Source organism: Schistocerca americana, chromosome 7, assembly GCF_021461395.2.
Source record: "Schistocerca americana isolate TAMUIC-IGC-003095 chromosome 7, iqSchAmer2.1, whole genome shotgun sequence".
NCBI classification, from domain to species: domain Eukaryota; kingdom Metazoa; phylum Arthropoda; class Insecta; order Orthoptera; family Acrididae; genus Schistocerca; species Schistocerca americana.
The window spans coordinates 435,766,669-435,784,362 of record NC_060125.1 but is presented as its reverse complement, the minus strand read 5'-3'; positions in this window follow the sequence as shown (position 1 = coordinate 435,784,362).

Here is a 17,694-nt window from a genome sequence, read left to right as displayed (position 1 = left end):
TTAAATTCTTACCTCATTGTAACTGCTAGTCAAATTTCTGCTCTTATTCTTGCGCACGGCTTGGAGGAACTGCATTGCAAATAATAATATTCCTTTTTTTTTTTTTTTTTTTTTTTGTAATCTAATTGAAAACTGAAACTTTTCTTTAAGGGAAGTGGAACGAAATAGTTACTTCAATTAAATAAAAATTTTATGTAAAATTGCTTTTGAAATCAAAATTATTATTGGGGGCACTTGTTGGAAATTAATTACAATAAATAAACTTTACATTATCCGATGATTATCTTAATTAACAGTATACCTCATTCAGCATCTTGACCAGTGTTGCCGACAGACTACATCACACAACCGCACTGGGCTGCTACTACTGACCGAGTGCTCTACATGACGACTACTAGCGTACTCGATGCAACTGAACAGAGCTACAGACTCGCAACGACTGACAGACAGACTGAGAACCGCTCGCAACACTCGCGCGGTCAAGCGCATACTCTCTGGTCACAGATGCTACAATGCCTCGCCATCGCTGCTATGTTACATACGTGTTTCACCAAATACAGAGCTGTGTAAACAGGCAGAACATAGCGCTGCGGTCGGAATCGCCTACAAGACAAGTGTCTGGCGCAGTTGTTAGATCGGTTGCTGCTGCTACAATGGCAGGTTATCAAGATTGAAGTGAGTTTGAACGTGTTGTTATTGTCGGTGCTCGAGCGATGGGACTCAGCATCTCCGAGGCATCGATGAAGTGCACATTTTTCTGTACGTCAATTTCACGAGTGTACCATGAATATCAGGAATCCCGCAAAACATCAAATCTCCGGCATCGCTGCGTGCGGAAAAAGATCCTGCAAGAACGGGACCAACGATGATTGAAGAGAATCTTTCAGCGTGACAGAAGTGCAACCCATTCACAAATTGTTACAGATTTCAATGCTGGGCCATCAACAAGTGTCAGCGTGCGAACCATTCAACGAAATATCACTGATCTGGGCCATCAACAAGTGTCAGCATGCAAACCATTCAACGAAATGTTATCAATATGGGATTTCGGAGCCAAAGGCCCACTCGTGTATGCTCGATAACTGCACGCCATAAAGCTTTATACCTCACCTAGACCCATCAACACTGACACTGGACTGTTGATAATTGGAAACCTGTTGCCTGGTTAGACGAGTCTTGTTTCAAATTATATCGAACAGATGGACGTGAACAGGTATGGAGCCAACCTCATGAACCCATGGGTCCTGCGTGTTAGCAGGCGACTGTTCGGGCTGGTGGAGGCTCTGTAATGGTGTGGGGCATGTGCAGTTAGACTGATGTGGAACCCCTGATACGTCTCGATACCACTCTGACAGGTGACATGTACATAAGCATCCTGTCTGATCACCTGCATCCATTCATGTTCATTGTGCATTCCGACGGACTTGGGCAATTACAGCAGGAAAATGCGACACCCCACATGTCCAGGATTGCCACAGAGTGGCTCCAGGAACACTCTTCTGAGTTAAAACACTTCCGCTGGCCACCAAGCTCCCCAGGCATGAACATAATTGAGCGTATCTGAGACGCCTTGCAACGTCCTGTTCAGAACAATGCACACCCCCTGTACTCCTGCGGGTTTATGGACAGCCCTCCATTATTCATGGTGTCAATTTCCTCCAGCAGTACTTCAAACATTAGCCGAGTCCATCCCATGTCGTGTTGCAGCATGATATTAGGCATGTATACCAGTTTTTTTGGCTCTTCAGTTTACAATGACAATGACAACTTACTACCATCAAGTATGCAGTCAACCTCTTTGGACTCCGAAGGCTCTGTCATTATCCATACAGATCTTAAGGGCTTCGACTCAGAGAACATGTGTCACAACCGTCGACAATACCTTGCTGGTGGAGGCCCAAAGGGACACCATACCAACTTCTAATATAGTCCGCATGCAGCAAGTCAAACATGCCTATGCACTAACAAGCGATGTCAACAGAGCAAGACATTGATGTGGAGTTATAAGAGCTTATCAAGAACAAAAATATAGGATTGCACCTATGGACAATTTCATAGTGTGAAAAGATACTTCTCAAAATCAACCACACTCTTTTGTTCCACCAGTCTTGCAGAAAACAAGTCTATGGTTCTACTCACAGGCTTGCTCAATCTGGAGCCAACTACTCTTTGTGGATGGTGAGTGATAGTTTTGCATGGTTGGGCATCAAATGTGACTGCAAGTTGTGGGTAAAGACTTATTTGGCCACGCAAACACAACTCACACACACATGACCACAGTTTGGTCATGTGAGTGTGAGTTGTATTTGTGTGCATGTGTTACAGGATGAAGGTCCAGTTGGTTGAAAGCTTATTTTCTGACACTCTTTTTGTTGTACTTATCTCTGACTAAGCATCTCTGCCGTATAGTGAGTTTAACTATCCTTTTCATAATATTTTTAAGGGAGCGGTAGATATACCCACTAGGTAGAAGCAGTGCCCATCATGACTTTTTGGCAGAAACAGTTGTGCAGACTTTTCTAAGCGCTTCAATCTCTTGGTCTGGCTGTCCAACTGAAGGATATTAATTTGAGTGCATCTTGTTCCGTGAACTGGTGAACTCATGTGGTTTTACACATCATATTACCACCAGTAATCACCCAGCTAGTAAGAGTATGGTGGACAGTTGGCACCCAACTTTAAAATCTGTCTTAATGTGCGAAGGTTGTCCTTGGGTGTCAGCTTTACATTTAGTGTTTCTGGGTCTGCATGCTAAATTCTGATCCGATATGGTGCTTCTGCAGCGGAATTTGTGTATGGGGAAACAATCATACTTCCTTCAGAATTCTTTAGCAAACAATCTGACCAGCCACTTAGCAATCTCCATTCTTATAACAACAAACCAAGAACTCCATTTTCAACACTCATATGTTCACATTTTAATGGGACATCCTCCTCTAGTATTACTTTTCCTCAACAGCCGTTGTCGATACCAGTATTATTTTTCGAATTTCTGGCAGGTCGGCATTATTTCACTTGCTTTTCTGAAAACTTTGATACAATTTTATACACAGTATGTTAAATTTCAACCTAAAATTAATGAAAATAAATTACTTTATAAAATATTTTAGTTTTTATATTTTAGTAGATAAGTACTAATTCTGAATATATGGTTAAAATTATAGCTTTAGAAACATTTGAAATTTCAAATTAATAGCACACCTAAAATTTCCATTATTTATTATGCAATCCTGAACTGTTTACTAAGTTTACTTCTGGATTCATTTATGAAATAATAAACCAAATTAATAATGTAATGGAAACTAGTAGAAATTCATTTGTTAAGAAAAACTGAAACCCTTTTGAATATTGTTATTTTCACAGACTGTGGAGGTCGTAAGCTTGCCTTTGATGTGATTAGACATATTTTTGTATTTTTTTGTGAACAATGTAATTTTGGCTTTGTTAATGTGAAAAATCAAAATACATATGATATACTAAAATGTGAGAAAATATATTCATGTAGAAAATGTTACAACAAAAGTTTTCAAATTTATTTACTTCAAACTAAATGTGAGGAACTGATGTGAGCCACAATAATGTACCCGTAGGCTCAAGATGTGGAGCCAACAACAAGAGACGATGAAGATAAGAAAAAAGTTTTCCTTTCAAATATCTTACTTTTCTCGAAGGTTTTAAAACTAATGAACACATTAAGAAAAATTTAATAGTCATGTGTGAGAGGGTAAGATTACAACTTGATGTGAGATTTTCAGCTCCAAGAATCAGACCTCTGGACAAGAAGAACTGGAGCCATCTCAGCATGACAAAGCTATGTAAACTATAAAGTTTATTGTAATCTTCACTCCTCTCAGATCTTCATAAAAGACTTGGACTGGACATTGTTTAATGTGGATGATAGATGGAATCAGGGATGACAGGAGAGATTACAAGTGTGGATGTCATCCATCATTGATTGACTAATAATGAAGTTTTGTCTGTTACAGAAATTGTTTTATTTTGTTGATTTTTGAAATTTATGTATGAATAAATTTTTGATCACATGAAGCAAAACTGAAGGCTGCTGAACAAGGTATCTTTATACCAACAGTGACGATGCACTACCAGTATTGATGGACTGGATCTAATGAAAATGAGGAGAACCTTGCAACCACAACCAGGGACATCAAAAAGGAAAGATAAGTACAACCTACTTTTGAAGTTAATTAGTTTAGGATTCATGTGCTTGTCACCAAATTGAACAGGGATGAAAGCAAAAGTGAGGTAGAAATGGAAGCTGCAGGATCCAGTCAGGACATGTTTGAGCCGAGTGAATTCATAGACAGTAAAGAAACAGTAAAGGAAATGAAGACAGATAACAACAGCAAATTTAGTGTAATTAATGATCAGTTAGCTGAAATAAGAACAATTAATGATAGCAAATTTATTTCACTACAAGGACAATTAAATAACTTGAAAATTGAAAACAATAAGAAAATGGACAGGGTACCAGATCAGACAGATCAAATTAATAATCAAGTATCAGAGTTAAAAAATTGGTTGTCAGATGGGTTAAAAAGTATGAATTATAAAGCTAATATTTTAGAAAGTAAATTTATTGTTTTAGAAAGTGAGTTTGTAGCTGAGTCAGTAAAACAATTAAAGAATGTTGATGATGTCAGAGTTGAACAGAAGGCCATAGCAGAAAAACTGTGTGAGTTGGGAGCTACTACCAAACAAAATCTCACCAATTTAAACCAAATAATTTTAAATGTAGAAAACAATATACAAACTACTGTAACTGTTTTAGATCAAAAAATTTCAGCAGTTCATGGAAATTTCATTCAGAAAAATCTGTGTGCAAACAATGGTATTGTGTGGTCCAACACTCCTATCAAAAGTTTTCCATCAGACAATTTCAATCCAGTAGATCTTCTGCACCACTGTACAGATAGCTTCGTATCAGGAATGAATGACAATCAAAAAATTAAATTTGTTAAAAGATTTCTTGAAGGTGAAGCTCTGTCATGGGTAAATTTAAATTTATGTCTGCGAGAAACATATCAGAGTTTTGAGAAAATTTTTAAAATAAATTTTGGTCAGAAGCAGAACAGGGGAGAATCAAAAGTGAATTTTTGAATGGTCCTAATTATAGGAATAGGGAGGGCACTTTGAATGCGTTTTGTAAGAACCAACTTAAAATATTACATCTTGACAAACCATTCAATGAAATGACCTTGACTGATGCATTGAAAAGGAGTTTACCAGAAATATTGCAGTGCGATTTTGTAGACGGATCAGAAAGTTGTCTTGAACAGTTTTTATGATATTTTGACAGACTGGATAGGACAGTAGAAAGAAGTATGTACCATAATAGTAGAAATGATAGAAATCACAATGGGAGTTGTCACATTAACAGAGATTATAGTAACTTCCATTAGGATTAAAGTGATGCTGGCCGGAGTGGCCATGCGGTTCTAGGCGCTACAGTGTGGAACCGAGCGACTGCTACGGTCGGAGGTTCAAATCCTGCCTCAGGCATGGATGTGTGTGATGTCCTTAGGTTAGTTAGGTTTAATTAGTTCTAAGTTCTAGGCGACTGATGACCTCAGAAGTTAAGGCGCATAGTGCTCAGAGCCATTTAAACCAACCATTAAAGTGACAATAGAGAGAGAAATGCTGAACAGCAGCATGGTAGGAATAATGTGAATAACTATTGGCATTTTAATAGAAGAAACAATCATAGAAGCAACTACTTGGGAAATGGCTGTTTGCCTCAATGAAGGTCCACAGTCTTGGGGTGAGGAAATATAACAAGCACAGGACCCCTAAGTTACATATGCAATTAGACAGTAATAACAGTGTTAATGACATGGCATTTCTATCTGAAATTGAACAGAAGGAATATGAGATTTCTCATTTATGTTTTGTGTCAAATGTGTGAATTCCTGCCACTTGGGATTAGCCGAGCATTCTAAGGCGCTGCAGTCATGGACTGTGCGGCTGGTTCTGGTGGAGGTTCGAGTCCTCCCTCGGGCATGGGTGTGTGTGTTTCTCCTTAGGATAATTTAGGTTAAGCAGTGTGTAAGCTAAGGGACTCATGACCTTAGCAGTTAAGTCCCATAAGATTTCACACACATTTGAACATTTTTTGTGAATTCTTATGGGACTAAACTGCTAAGGTCATCAGTCCCTAAGCTTCCACACTACTTAACCTAAATTATCCTAAGGACAAACACACACACCCATGCCCGAGGGAGGACTCGAACCTCTGCCGGGACCAGCCGAACAGTCCATGACTGCAGCACCTTAGACCGCTCGGCTAATACCACGTGGCATTTTATGTTTTGGTCAAAAGTTTTGGGATACTATGTTTAATTATGGTGATGCAAGTGCTAATCACAAACCAGAAGGACAGAGTAGTGAGAATTTTGGTGTAGTATGTACTAATGACGTCTTCTGTTGTGTAGAAAATAGTATTGTTGATGTATGTAAATCAGGTGATGACTGTATTGGATCTGAAGTAGGCGTTATTTTTTATGTAGATGTGAATGAGAGTTGTGAAGCAACTGAGGTTGATAAGTCTGATATTGATGGCTTATTGCAAATGAATGTAGGTGAAGTAAGTGAGTTTGATGGAGATGAGACTTCTATTGTCAGTGATGTTGTTGATGAAGTAATTTTGAAGGAATATGATGATGATGATGAGTATCAGGTATTTGTGGAGTTTAAGAGTAAGAAGTTTCAGAGTTATTTGTGAATGATGGTGACAATACAGGAAAGGTACATTATGTATGTGATATTGTAAGTGAGAGTCGTGTGATACCAGTCCAGTCAAAACAATTTTTCATTAATGTCGTGGAGAGTAATGATCCAAACAGAGAAGGTGAGGTATCTGTGAGCCTGGAGAATAAACGTATAAACTCTTTGACGTTTGTTTGGGGCCAGACTGATGATAACCTAGATAAAGGTGCATTCTGGAATAAGTTAACTGTGGTTTTTTAGAATTTGTATCCCAATTAGTGGAATGAAGTGAAAGACTATCTAAGCAGGAAGAGTAATTTTGACAATAGTATGTTTTGTGTTCCTTGTGTAACAAGTGATGTTAGTTGTGCCATGTGTTCAATCTTTACTTGACAACATGAGTAATCAAAGTAATGTTATGATACCTGTAAAGTTGATAAAACCTTGTGAAGACAGATTGATCAGTGAGAAGGCAACTGTTTGATTGATACAGTAGCCCTATTTTTGGTATATCTGAACAATTTAGAGACAAGTTCAAGTATAGTAAGAATTTTTAGGAAATGCCCATTGTTGTTTTAACTTTTAATATAGAAGACAAAACCTTTGAACATGGATGCTTCATGACCCCTAGTCTGGAAGAAAATGTAATTCTCGGTATGGATTGGATAGTGAAAGTTGAGGCTTATTGTGGATGAAGTGCTAAGGAGTTGTTTATTTTGGAACCTAAAAGTAATACGTATGTGAAAACGAATTTCTGTATTTTAAACTGTGGGAAAAGTTGTAAGTACTTGCATAACATTGTGAACCAAGGTGAGTACCAAATGTTTTATGATGATATAAATTTTGATGAGACTGAGGATCACGATTTTGAAAATGTAGAAGATTCTGAAGTTGAGAAATGTGTTCAGTGAAAGACCAGGGAAAGTGAAAGGCTACCAGTGCATGCTTTACCTTAGAGAACATCAACCATTTCCAAAAAGGAAAGATGTAGAGAAAGAATTTCAGAAAATCAAAATGTGGGGAGAAATTGAGAGAAGTAGGAGTGCTTACAACACTTTGGTTGTGTTAAGTAAGAGAAATTGTGGAGTGAGATCTCTTTTGGGCTCTAGACATCTTAATAAGTTTCTTATCAGATTGACCTGTGTATTTCACCAGATTCCACTTGAAATTAATTCTAGAAAGTATATTGCATTTTTCTATGGAGGTAAGTGTTTTTAGTGCCATGTGGTGCCATCTGGACTAAATATAACTGTAGTTGAATTCATAAGGTATTTAAATTCTGTCTTGGGAAGTGAAGTGACTTACAAATAAATTGTGTGTGTTGGTGACATATTGGTCACTGAAAAAACTTGTTAACAACATTTGGATCTGTTAAGGGAGCTGTTTGCAAAATTTGGATCAGGGGGTATGACTTTTAAAATAGGTAAGTTTAAATTTGGTGTGGAAGAAGTAATTTTTTTAGAACATGTTATATCTGAGAAAGGAATTGCATCTGATAAAGAGAAACTTGATGCTATTACTAATTTTCCTGATCCCTGCACCAAAAAACAGCTTAAATCATTTTTGGGTTAATGGGATTCTATAGAAAATTTTCTAGCAGCCAGGATATGAATGCCTCATGCCTGTGTGAACTTTTGAAGAAGAATGCTGTTTGGGATTGGAATCAGGAATGTCAGGATGCATTCAATGAGCTCAAAGGACAGTTGTATCAGAGTCAGATAATGTTCAGACCAGATTTGTTTCTTCCTTTTTGTATTATGACAGACAGTAGTGATGTTGGTTTTGGTGCTCATTTATTTCAAGAGGTTGAAGTTGAAGTGTTTTTGAACATAGATCACTTGCATTTGCTGGTAGAGTATTGCAGAAGCATGAAAAGACAAACACTGTAACTGAGAAAGAACTTATATCTATACTGATCACAAAGCAAGAGTGTAAGCTGTACCATTCCAGAATTACTCGTTGGGCCTTGTTTTTACAGCAGCTCAATCACAAAATCAGGTACATTAAGAGCACAGACAATGTAGTTGTTGATGCTTTATCTAGGCTACCTTTAGGGAGTGACTCATGTAACAACTTTGGAGAAGGAGAGAAAGAATTTAAAATTATGTACTTAAGAGATGTGAAAGAGGAAAAGAGATCTCAAAAATTTGCAAAGACATCTGCAGGTATCAAAATCATGATCAGAATTGAAATTTGGTTAAGAGTTTGTTGAGTAAGAAAGGAGGAGAAAAGACTAAACAATATTATAAGGTACTCAAGAGTATTTTATTCAGAAGACATAAGACTGACTCAGATGACTGGAACAATGTATTGATACTTTAATTACTTATACACATGAGAGTTTTAGTCATTCTGGCTCAATCAAATGTGCACAAAAGATTCAGGAAAACATCTGTTTTTATAACATAGGAAGGGGAGTGAAGACAATGTCAGCTGTTACAGATGTCAAAGCCAGAAGGTAAGTAACCAAGCAAGTAGAGGTCAAATGCAAAATCTACTGCCTAATAGTAACCTAGACCTGACATCTGTGGACGTCTAGGGACCTTTGCCTCAGTCTAAGGGCAGATTTTGTTATGTTTCTGTGTTGGTTGATTTATTTTCATAGTTCATATGTTCATTTATTAGCTGTTCAACATGTTTACCATGCAACTGGCTTTGTCAAAATACATTTTATATACTCATAAAAATATAGTTGTTACTAACTTTACAGTATACATTATGCATGTATGTACAGACATCTTTTTATAATTTTTACATTTTACACACATCATCATTTTACATATACATAAATACATATAAATACATAAACTTCTTTTTCTAATCAGAAGATTTTTATAATAATCATTATACAGTTTACATTGAAGAATTAATTATACATCTTTAAAGATTTAGTTAATGATAATTACACTATTGCATTGTTTATTTCATTCCAGAATTAATTGTACAGTTTTAAACATTTAGTTAACCATAGTTACAATATTTCATTGTTTATACATTTCTTTCAAATTACTTCCAAGAAATTCCTCAATTGAGTAGTATGCTTTATTTTTAAACCAGGTGTCTAATACCTACTTACAAAGGGTGAGGTTTTTGACTGATTGTGGCAGTGTGTTACATACTGTAACTTTAGACTTAGATGTTTGTGACTGTTGTGTGTCAATGACAGCCTAGAATATGGTATATCAAACATGCAGTTGTTTCTAGTACCATGCAAATGTAAATCCATTCTCTGTGTAAATTGTTGTATATTTTCTTTTACGTGTATTAAGCCGTTATACATATAGAGGCTTGGGACAGTCATTATGTTGAATAGGCTGAAGTGCTCCTCACAAGTCTTGGACCCAATCCTTGTATACATCTAACTGCTTTTTTTGCCATTTGAATACAAAGTTTGTGCCTGTTGAATTACCCCAAAACAGAATCCCATATTTTAGCACTGACTGAAAGAATGCATTGTAGCAAAGCATCAATAAACTTTTACTGACAGAATATCTTAGCTTATATAGCAGGAATATCACACTTGCAAGTTTGCCGGTCAGATAGCTTATATGGTCATCCCATGACAGCCTTTGGTCTACTTTAAGTCCCAATTGTTTGACACTGTGATTCCCTTCTTTCTGTAACTCCAGAATAAAATAAATTTCCTCCATTTCTGTGTTGTTTGTACATAAGTGGTTAGCAATACACCAAACACTACATTTTTCAAAAAGTTCATAATTTTTGTCTACAACCTCTTGTATACTCTCACCTTTGGAGACCATGGTCATATCATCAGCATATAAAATATTTTTGCAGGCTATATAGTTTGAGAAGACATTAACATAGACAATTAAGAGGAAGGGTTCAAGAATGGAGCCCTATGGAATTCCTCTCTTAATTTTCATTAGTTGTGATCTTTCATTGTTCACATAACAAAATGTCATGCGAAATAAGGCATATTCTAACCTCTGTGTACCATCTGTCAAGTAATCATACCAGCTGGATAGATTATGTCAGTAATTTTGAATATATTATGAACAGCTTACAACATTCTTCAATGGGTTTTTCAGCATTTGAAATCATGTTTAATTGTAGACTAGGTAACTTTATTTCTGAGAATGCTGAATTTCGATCATGTAAAATTCTGTCACTGCAAGAGAGAGAAGAGTGTGTCAGGGTGATGGTGAAGCAGCAGGGGGATAGGAGAAAACAGAGACATGTTGGTAAATGCAGATTTTCTAAGTTTGAGGTAGGAGATCTTGTCTTGGTGAAATCCAAATAGAAATCTAAAGTGTTAACATCTGAGATAAAGAAATTCGACATTAGATTCAATTTTCATTCCATAGACGAAAAAAGGAGATGATTCTCTTGGGTGTGGAACATGTCAGAATGTATAACATAAAATATCTGAACATAATATTTACTACACTGATCGTTTGTCAGTAGATTGTCACAATAGTGAATACAATGTGGTAAACTGGAATAACTAATATTTACAGAATTAACATGCTGTCAGAGTGAAACATTGTTACGCAACATTAATAAATTTATCATACACAGAATACCTAATCTTGACTGTTGTGACCAAGTGCTGTCAAAACTGGAATCTATCAGACAATTTTACTTCAGTTGGTTTAACAGTCTCCGTTAAGATATTCGTCTATAGAGTAGAAGGAGTTGCTTATCAAAAAGTCTTTCAAATTCTGTTTAAACTGTGCTTTATCTCAAACCAAGTTTTTAATGGTTGCTGGCAATTTATTGAAAATGTGTGTTCCTGAATATTGGACCCCTTTTCGGGCCAAGGTAAGTCATTTTAGGTCCTTATGTAGATTGTTCTTATTCCTAGTATTGATACTATGTATTGAGCTATTGGTTGTAAATAGAGATGTATTACTTGCAATAAATTTCATTAAGGAATAAATATAATGAGAAGCAGTAGTTAGAATACAAAGTTCCTTGAACAGGTTTCTATATGATATTCTTGAACTTGCACCACAAATTGTTCTTATCACACGCTTTTGCACGCTAAAAACTTTTGCTTAGTTTGATGAGCTGCCCCAGAATATGATCACATATGACATAATAGAATCAAAGTAAGCAGAGCATGCAAGTTTTTTAATATTTATATCTCCCACACCTGACATCATTCTCACAGACTTGTTTAGGCTTCGATGTTTATATAGGGCCATTCAAAATTCTTTTTTCTTTCTCCTTTGTCAGGAATGTGTTATTTAAGATTATCTGATTTCTGAAGTTCTGTCTTATCTATTGACTGAGTTTAAGTATATGAAACACTATATTTGCGAGTTAATACTGCTATATACACTACTGGTCATTAAAATTTCTACACCAAGAAGAAATGCAGATGATAAACGGGTATTCATTGGACAAATATATTATACTAGAACTGAGATGTGATTACATTTTCACACAATTTAGGTGCATAGATCCTGAGAAATCAGTACCCAGAACAACCACCTGAGGCCGTAATAATGGCCTTCATATGTCTGGGCATTGAGTCAAACAGAGCTTGGATGGCGTGTACAGGTACAGCTGTCCACGCACATTCAGCACGATACCACACTTCATCAAGAGTGGTGACTGGCGTATTGTGACGATCCAGCTGCTCGACCACCATTGACCAGACGTTTTCAATTGGTGAGAAATCTGGAGAATGTGCTGGCCATGGCGGCAGTTGAACATTTTCTGTAATCAGAAAGGCCCGTACAGGATCTGTAACATGTGGTCGTGCATTATCCTGCTGAAATGTAGGGTTTCGCCGGGATCGAATGAAGGGTAGAGCCACGGGTCGTAACACATCTGAAACCTAACGTCCACTGTTCAAGGTGCCGTCAATGTGAACAAGAGGTGACCGAGATGAGTAACCAATGGCATCCAATACCATCACGCCGGGTGATACGCCAGTATGGCGGTGAAGAATACAAGCTTCCAATGTGCGTTCACCGCGATGTCGCCAAACAAAGATGCAACCATCATGATGCTGTAAACAGAACGTGGATTGATCCGAAAAAATGACGTTTTACCATTCGGGCACCCAGGTTCGTCGTTGAGTACACCATCGCAGGCGCTCCTGTCTGTGATGCAGCATCAAGGGTAACTGCAGCCATGGTCTCTGAGCTGATAGTCCATGCTGCTGCAAACATCGTCGAACTGTTCATGCAGATGGTTGTTGTCTTGCAAATGTCCCCATCTGTTGACTCAGGGACCAAGACGTGGCTGCACTATCTGTTACAGCCATGTGGATAAGATGCCTGCCATCTCGACTGCTAGTGATACGAGGCTGTTGGGATCCAGCACGGCATTCCGTATTACCCTCCTGAACCCACCAATTCCATATTCCGCTAACAGTCATTGGATCTCGACCATCGCGAGCAGCAATGTCGCGAACGATAAACCACAATTGCGATAGGCTACAATCTGACCTTTATCAAAGTCAGAAATGAATAGGCATTTCTCCTCCTTACACGAGGCATCACAACAACATTTCACCAGACAATGCTGGTCAACTGCTGTTTGTGTATGTGGAATCGGGTGGAAACTTTCCTCATGTCAGCACGCTGTAGGTGTCGCCACTGACGCCAACCTTGTGTGAATGCTCTGGAAAGCTAATCATTTGCATATCACAGCATCTTCTTCCTGTCAGTTAAATTTCACGTTTGTAGTGCATCATCTTCATGGTTTAGCAATTTTAATGGCCAATAGTGTAATTCTGTTGTGTAATAGATTTATGCTTTAGATTTTGATACATATATGCCTTGTGACTAAATGAGTAGATCCTTTTACAATTTTGAAATGTGGCAATGCCATTAAGTATCTAGTGATAGATTTCTATTTTTAGAATGCAATTAGTGTTAAATATTATTATTATTATTCTGTAGCTACTGTACGGAAAGTGATTTAATTTAATTGTCAGGAACTCTTTTGGGTAAAGTCACGGGTGTTGTGGTAAACTGAATGAAGACTCATTTTATTCATGTGTATTGTAAATATTAGGAATAGTATTTTGAAATTTCTTATGCACAAACCAAGCTCATGTGTGTGTTAAACACAGAATTCTTATGTCAGTACATCGTCGACTATGGTCCATCTCTCATTCTGTAGACATTTGTCAAATGCTGTGTCATTGCAGTCCAAATTGTCTTGCTTGTACACATAATTTCTTTTAATGCGCCAATTGACAAGTGGATGTTATGTTGAGATATCTTTACTATATAGGTATATATTACATTACTACTTCATTTCTTCATTGCATTTAGCTCTGTTTATTAATGTACAATATGTGAGAACACTTTTTAACCCATTCTTATGTAAACACTGAACATATATATATATATATATATATATATATATATATATATATATATAATGGAAGGAAACATTCCACGTGGGAAAAATTATATATAAAAACAAAGATGAGGTGACTTACCGAACAAAAGCGCTGGCAGGTCGATAGATACACAAACAAACACAAACATACACACAAAATTCAAGCTTTCGCAACAAACTGTTGCCTCATCAGGAAAGAGGGAAGGAGAGGGGAAGACGAAAGGAAGTGGGTTTTAAGGGAGAGGGTAAGGAGTCATTCCAATCCCGGGAGCGGAAAGACTTACCTTAGGGGGAAAAAAGGACAGGTATACACTAGCACACACGCACATATCCATCCACACGTACAGACACAAGCAGACCTGCTTGTGTCTGTACGTGTGGATGGATATGTGCGTGTGTGCTAGTGTATACCTGTCCTTTTTTCCCCCTAAGGTAAGTCTTTCCGCTCCCGGGATTGGAATGACTCCTTACCCTCTCCCTTAAAACCCACTTCCTTTCGTCTTCCCCTCTCCTTCCCTCTTTCCTGATGAGGCAACAGTTTGTTGCGAAAGCTTGAATTTTGTGTGTATGTTTGTGTTTGTTTGTGTATCTATCGACCTGCCAGCGCTTTTGTTCGGTAAGTCACCTCATCTTTGTTTTTTTATATATATATATATATATATATATATATATATATATATATATATATATATATTAAAAAAAACAAAGATGAGGTGACTTACCGAACAAAAGCGCTGGCAGGTCGATAGACACACAAACAAACACAAACAAACACACAAAATTCAAGCTTTCGCAACAAACTGTTGCCTCATCAGGAAAGAGGGAAGGAGAGGGGAAGACGAAAGGAAGTGGGTTTTAAGGGAGAGGGTAAGGAGTCATTCCAATCCCGGGAGCGGAAAGACTTACCTTAGGGGGAAAAAAGGACAGGTATACACTCGCACACACCCTCCCTCTTTCCTGATGAGGCAACAGTTTGTTGCGAAAGCTTGAATTTTGTGTGTATGTTTGTGTTTGTTTGTGTGTCTATCGACCTGCCAGCGCCCCCGCTCGGCAAGTCACCCCATCTTTGTTTTTATATATAATTTTTCCCACGTGGAATGTTTCCTTCTATTTTATATATATATATATATATATATATATATATATATATATATAAAAACAAAGATAGGGCGACCCACCGAACAAAAGCGCTGGCAGGTCAATAGACACACAAACAAACACAAACATACACACAAAATTCAAGCCCCCGCAACAAACCGCCGCCCCACCAGGAAAGAGGAAAGGAGAGGGGAAGACGAAAGGAAGTGGACCTCAAGGGAGAGGGCAAGGAGCCACCCCAATCCCGGGAGCGGAAAGACCCACCTTAGGGGGAAAAAAGGACAGGCACACACTCGCACACACGCACACATCCACCCACACACACAGACACAAGCAGACATATTTAAAGACAACCGCCCCCGATGCAAAACCTGTCCCATGCACCCTCCCACCACCACCTACTCCAGTCCTGTAACCCGGAAGGTGTACACGATCAGAGGCAGAGCCACGTGTGAAAGCACCCACGTGATTTACCAACTGACCTGCCTACACTGTGATGCATTCTATGTGGGAATGACCAGCAACAAACTGTCCATTCGCATGAATGGACACAGGCAGACAGTGTTTGTTGGTAATGAGGATCACCCTGTGGCTAAACATGCCTTGGTGCACAGCCAGCACATCTTGGCACAGTGTTACACCGTCCGGGTTATTTGGATACTTCCCACCAACACCAACCTATCCGAACTCCGGAGATGGGAACTTGCCCTTTAGTATATCCTCTCTTCTCGTCATCCGCCAGGCCTCAATCTCTGCTAATTTCAAGTTGCCGCCACTCATACCTCACCTGTCTTTCAACAACTTCTTTGCCTCTACACTTCTGCCTCGACTGACATCTCTGCCCAAACTCTTTGTCTTTAAATATGTCTGCTTGTGTCTGTGTGTGTGGGTGGATGTGTGCGTGTGTGCGAGTGTGTGACTGTCTTTTTTTCCCCCTAAGGTGGGTCTTTCCGCTCCCGGGATTGGGGTGGCTCCTTGCCCTCTCCCTTGAGGCCCACTTCCTTTCGTCTTTCCCTCTCCTTTCCTCTTTCCTGGTGGGGCGGCGGTTTGTTGCGGGGGCTTGAATTTTGTGTGTATGTTTGTGTGTCTATCGACCTGCCAGCGCTTTTGTTCGGTGGGTCGCCTCATCTTTGTTTATATATATATATATATATATATATATATATATATATATATATATATAAAATAGAAGGAAACATTCCACGTGGGAAAAATTATATATAAAAACAAAGATGGGGTGACTTGCCGAGCGGGGGCGCTGGCAGGTCGATGGACACACAAACATACACGCGGGGTTCAGGCTTTCGCGGCGGACTGTTGCCTCGTCGGGGGGGAGGGAGGGAGGGGGGGGTATGAGGGGAGGTGGGTTTTTGGGGGAGAGGGTGGGGAGTCGTTCTGGTCCCGGGAGCGGGGGGACTTGCCTTGGGGGGAGGGGGGGACAGGTGTGCGCTCGCACGCGCGCGCGTGTCCGTCCGCACGTGCAGACGCAGGCAGACATATTTCTGCTTGTGTCTGTATGTGTGGATGGATGTGTGCGTGTGTGCGAGTGTATACCTGTCCTTTTTTCCCCCTAAGGTAAGTCTTTCCGCTCCCGGGATTGGAAGGACTCCTTACCCTCTCCCTTAAAACCCACTTCCTTTCGTCTTCCCCTCTCCTTCCCTCTTTCCTGATGAGGCAACAGTTTGTTGCGAAAGCTTGAATTTTGTGTGTATGTTTGTGTTTGTTTGTGTGTCTATCGACCTGCCAGCGCTTTTGTTCGGTAAGTCACCTCATCTTTGTTTTTTTATATAATATATATAACAGGCATAAAATGGACCAAAGAATGAAAGCAAGATCACAGCCAGAAGATGAAAGAAATATGGGCAACCAAAAAGGCAATCAAGATGAAGCCAAAGACACGAAGCCGACAAGAAGCATGGACAGAGGACCGGAAACAGAAACACAGTGAGCGAATGAGGGAAGTTTGGGCAGCAAGGAAGGCAGCAAAAGGAACTGGCCATGTAGTTTAGTCCAAATGCGCTCTTTAAGTGCAAAACACCAATAATAATATATATATATATATATATATATATATATATATATATATATATATATATATATATATATATATATATGTATGTATATATATATATATATATATATATATATATATAGAGGCAAAACATAAGCTGTGTGATGTGAGGGAGGTATTGAACAGCATACTAGCAAATAAAACAATCTTTCTGAGATCCCCTGCTATACCTGCAGGACAGGACAGGTAGTTTAATTCGTGGAAAGCGGTCAAAATGAGTGACTGCCAGTTGCACTCGAACATACTACTTTATTCATTTGACAAACATTACAAGAGTAAAGAAAACATTAAAAACAGGACAAGCCAAACATTAATTTTAGAACTTAGTTTCTGGCTAAATGCACCATTCGATCTCATACCTCCAAGGCAAAATAACTTTAATTTAAAACTGGCTGGAGGCCAATCACTTAAGACTCCAAAACAAGAATTTGAATTTTAAAGGGCAGAAGGCCTAATCTTAAAACATTTCTCTAAAT